Source organism: Lupinus angustifolius, chromosome LG19 (assembly GCF_001865875.1).
Source record: "Lupinus angustifolius cultivar Tanjil chromosome LG19, LupAngTanjil_v1.0, whole genome shotgun sequence".
In the NCBI taxonomy this organism is placed as follows: domain Eukaryota; kingdom Viridiplantae; phylum Streptophyta; class Magnoliopsida; order Fabales; family Fabaceae; genus Lupinus; species Lupinus angustifolius.
Window position 1 is genome coordinate 1328478 of NC_032027.1, and position 5816 is coordinate 1334293.

The following is a 5816-nucleotide window of genomic DNA, read 5'->3' on the forward strand; positions in this document are numbered from 1 at the left end:
TATATATATATTCTCTCGGACATGGATTACATGTGTCTCATTCCATGCCCTAGTCAATCATATATTATCGTATAAGTAAAAGAAATTAAAAAAAAATATAACATTATGATTGGTTCGAAACAAGTAATCTTTATCCATATTTCTTCAAGGTTGTAATTAGATTTGTAATCTTACTTCACTCCTACCAAGGTTTAAGCAGTTAACTAGCCCACCCCATGGTCAATGAAGAGTTCAAGACAATTCCACTCCATGCATGTTCTACCCATCAACATTCACATTGTCATACTTAATTAGCGCCATCAATTACACAATTTTACCATAGAAAGATATATTCTTTTTTCATTGTCCTTCTTTTTATTTGAAAGAGAAAACAAGGTAGTGGTATACATATCATTGAAGCTCTGGCGAGGACACCCATTTACTATATAATTATTAGACAATAATATTTTGCCCACATCTCACTTTCATATCTAGTGGTATACCATACATTAATATGTAGATGAAATTAGACATTGTCAAATATTACAACAACAATCATATATTACTCACACTAGGTATAATTAATTACACGGATTAAATGACGTCGTAATGATTTATCATAAATTATATAATTGATATTATTATTATTTATATAAAACTAAAATTGCATATCCTAATATAAATTGACTGACTCAAATTAAGATATTCAAATAATTGAAAATCACAACTGAAGGGTTTGCATGTGCACTCCATTAGCTTACAACTAAAAAAGGGTAATACTCTATCCCAACATCTCCCAATATCTTTACAAGTTATAACTTATAAGAGACATTTAGACAAGTATGTTTTTTACATTCAAACATATACATGATGAAATATATTTTTTACATTTAGATATACTCCTCTGGTAATGTATTTTTTTAATTTTATATTATACTCTTATTATAATGTAGAGTATATTAATGTCTAGTCTTAACATGATGTCTGAAATTAGCTAAAATTTTGTGATCCCAAGATTGGTGTGGGTACGTTATAGAGGATTGTATTGGAAAAGGACTTAGAAGTAAACAAATAGAAAGAAGCATGATTGCACGTGGGAAGACCAAACAGGTCATGCCTGTCTTGTTCATTTTTTTTAATGTTAATTTTTTAGTGTTGATATGAGGCTCGCAATAAATTGAAACAATTTGGTATTCGTTCAAAGTTTAATTCGTTATTTAGCTTGATTAATTTAGTTCATAAATCAAATGAGTCAAATTTGAGCTGAAAATTGATTTTATTAAATAAACGAACCAAACTTGAGTTGAATATAGTTCGACTCGTTAGGTTCATGAGCTGGTTTGATATATATAAACTAAAGTTTATTATGCATTATTTTTTATATTTATTATTTTATATAAACAGGATATATTTATATATATATACAATATTTCTTTAAAATGAATTAATTATTTGAGTTAATTAATGAACCAATTTGAATTTAGCTAAACAGTTTGCGAACTTTAACCTAGTTAAACTCGAGCTAAAAAAATAACTCTGTCAAACTCGAGTCGAGTTTCAAGCTAAACCAATTCTTATCTAGTTGAACTCTAGTTCGATTCGGTTCGGCTCGTTTACGACCTTGATATAATAAAATAATTAATAGTTAATTAGGGTTACATTTAAAAGTACACAAAATATTTCACTTAGCACCAATAGTGGACGCGCAAACGCATTAATAAAAGAAGAAAGTTTGTTGGGGACCATTACTTTGTACAGTTTTCATCCAACTGTATTATATTTTTAGTTGGAAGTTGTAGTTTGCTATTCAATCAATATCTATAAATATGGATCAGTAATGCTTATACATTTTTCTGCATAAACAAAATTACGCATTTTTTATTTTATTTTTCATTTAAATGCAACATTTCAACCTTTTTGAGCAATTCAGCTTAACACAATTATTTTAATAATTTTATTACATTTTGCAACCTGAAAATATAATCGTGTGACACATCAAATTTGGAAGATATATTCTTTTAACCATATGCATGTATGTAAATACTATATATATTAAGTAGAAGAGACTAGTTGACTTATTTATTTTCTACTTTTTCAAAAATACAAACACCAATAGTGTTGGGTATTCAAAGTGTGAATGAAGAAGTCCCACATTGAACAAGAATGAATGAGTTAAAGAGGATATAAGTGGATGAACTCATAGACCTTATGCCTTAAGGTTTTGAGTCAAGATGTGGTGTCAAGTTCACTTATATGCTTCTTTCACTTAACTCATTGAGGAATGTTGTAACCCATGGATGAAGATCTCCCAACAAATGGTATCCTTGTGTGTGGGAAGTCTTCCTGGCGAGAGATCAAGGCCTAATGCCTTAAGGTTTTGGGTCATGGATGAAGATCTCTCCCAACAAATAGTATTTGTTCTAACTTTTATTTATATGAAGAAAACTTGTATAAAGACATATCCAACACGTAATATTTGAAGATAATGCAAATATATAATTAGTTTTTGGTGATATCACTTATGACTAAATTTTAATTAAAATGAACTTTTAGTATATTATCAAGAGTTTATTGATTGTCTTTGCGTTCTTTTTTTTATAAAATGCTTATTTAAATATCTAAACATTTGCAGAAAAAAATCATATATATGTATATACTACTCTCCAATGGGCTTCATTTCTTTTGTTTTATTAGGAAGGGGCAACAACCCAATAAAACTAAACAAAATTACAAAGATAAGGTAAAGCAAGCCCACAAAAATAAGTAAATAAAAGTTTTACTAATAAAGTAAAAAGGGTTTGATACGTAATACGTATATCAGTGACGAATCTAAAACCTTGATATGTGTTTGGCTAAGGGCCACATAGGTTCGTCATTGGTACACAGATAGTGAGAGAAAATGAGGGCATTCTTGGAAGAAATTAACATTAAGAGTTTATTTACATACTTAAAAAGGTTATAAACAAAATACAGATTTTAAAAGGTTGGATGGTAAATTATATATGACCCAAATTTTAGGGGTTTTAAAATGCATTACGCACTAATATAATGATACCATATGGAGAAAAAACGTGAATTAATGTGTTGAAATATAAAATTTAGTTTTAATATTTGAAGTTATTATTCCAAAAGCAGCACTCAAAAGGTAACAACATTATTCGCTAACACATGTATGTAAGAGATGATGTGAGAATAAGATTTTTAAGTGAAAGTTATAAATCTTAATTTATGATGATATAAGAGTTGTGCAAAGTTATATGGTGGGATATTATATAAGATAAATGGCAGATGTTTGGTTCCTTTGGTACCTTAAATATTATATTAGACTTTAACTTAAACAAATGTAACTCTTCTATTATCATTAAAAAAATTATGAGACATATGTGTGAAATAGGCCAATAAATATGTTTTTAAATATGCTAATAAACACATTTTTAAGGAAATGTATCTAACTCCAATAATTATATTCTATTTTTATATGGAAATTTCAATATTTTTTATATTAGAAGAATATTATAATATAATTAAATAAGTTGACTTATTGGATTTAATTTTAGATGGACTAAATTCTCATATATGTTTTTAAATATGCTAATAAACACATTTTTAAGGAAATGTATCTAACTCCAATAATTATATTCTATTTCTATATGGAAATTTCAATATTTTTATATTAAAATAATATTATAATATAATTAAATAAGTTGACTTATTCAATTTAATTTTAGATGGACTAAATTCTCATATATGTTTTTAAATATGCTAATAAACACATTTTTAAGGAAATGTATCAAACTCCAATAATTATATTCTATTTCTATATGGAAATTTCAATATTTTTTATATTAAAAGAATATTATAATATAATTAAATAAGTTGACTTATTCAATTTAATTTTAGATGGACTAAATTCTCATATATGTTTTTAAATATGCTAATAAACACATTTTTAAGGAAATGTATCAAACTCCAATAATTATATTCTATTTCTATATGGAAATTTCAATATTTTTTATATTAAAAGAATATTATAATATAATTAAATAAGTTGACTTATTGGATTTAATTTTAGATGGACTAAATTCTCATAAAAAAAGTAAAAAACATAGCATATTATAGACCTTTTATAGGTTTATTTCCCCTCCTACCTAGAAGTATAGATGGAAAAACAGACAATACACATGAGCACGCATGCATATTTTTGGGGGCATTGCATACAAATATTTCCTATTAGCCCGTTTTGCCCTACCTGTTTCGACAGCAAAGCTCGCGAGCATTTCTAATGGGAAATGTAGGCGGTCAGCGAGCATAATTTAAGAAAAAATTAAGAAAGATTTAAATAAGTTATGATATAATGTGATTTTTAATCTCTAAAAAATTATAATCTAATATGATTTGTTCAACTTTATATTAAATATCAAAGTTTTTGTTAATTTTTTATCTTCAACTACTATATTTAATTTATTTTTATTTATTATATGAATTTTTTATTTATTCAATAATGCTCACAGAAGTGCCCACATGCTTGTTAGCCGAATTTAAAATGGGAAGGACATTAGATTTTGTCTGTTAAGACTACATGGATATGTTTGCACCTACTTAAATTTTGTGGGCATTTACTGACACAGGTAAAACGGACCAGGTAGCTCGTTTTGCTATCTCTACCTAGAAGTGATACTTAATAGTTTGGACAATAACAATACCTCAAAAGAAATTAATATCCTAAAAAAAGGCCCAAAAGTCATACTATCATGTATAGATTATCAAATTTTATTTATTTTTAATTGTCACATGATTATATTTTTCAATAAATTGACACTTTAGGCCTTATAGATAGTCAATCATGAGAGCATATCTTTTATCCCAAGATGTGTATTGCTTCATTTTAATTAGCCAAAAAATATAGAGTTAATATATTAATTCATATTTTACTTTTCTAACCAATAAAAAATAAAGAGTACATGAAGTGGTACACATCTTAGAATAACAAATGTAGCTCCATCAAAATTCACTAGTCCCGGATAGAATAACCTTATTAAGACTTAGGCTATTTTTTGAAAAGTAGAAAATGAGAGAAGTTAAATAAAGGAGAAAGAGAGAGGTGAGAAAGAAAAGTTGGAGAAATAAAGTAAATTTTTATGTTGTTTGATAGGAGAGAAAGAGAAGCGAAAATTTATTTATAAATTAGTGAATCACAAAATTATCCATACACTAAAAAATGAAAAAATATTTTATTACTAATTAAAAATTTATGAATTACAAATTTAAAATTTATTGTAAAAAATTATATCACTTTAAAAATTTATTGTAAAAAATAATGGTGAAAACATTGTGAGTAAAAATAAATAATAATATAATAGAGAGTGATTAGAATGATTGATTTTGTCATTTCATACTTTCTCTTGCTTTCTCCTCACACATGGAGAGAAATATTATTGGTGGGTCTCACATATTTTTTATTTCTCATATCCCTTATATGGACACGTATCCAACTTCATATTTGAAGACTAATTTATATTATTTATGACTAAATTTTAATTAGAATGAATTTTAATATGTTGTCAAGAGTTTACTAATTATCCTTGCTTTCTCTTTTTATAAAATGTCTATTTAAATATTTAAACATGTCTGGGGAAAATCATATATATGTACTACTCTCGAATGGGTCTCATTTCTTTTGTTTTATTAGGAATAAGCAACTACCCAACAAAACTAAACAAAATTATATATAAGGTAAAGCAAGCCCACGAAAATAAGTAAATAAAAGTCTTACTTAATATAGTGAAAAGGGTTTGATACATAATAATAATAATAATAATAATATATATATATATATA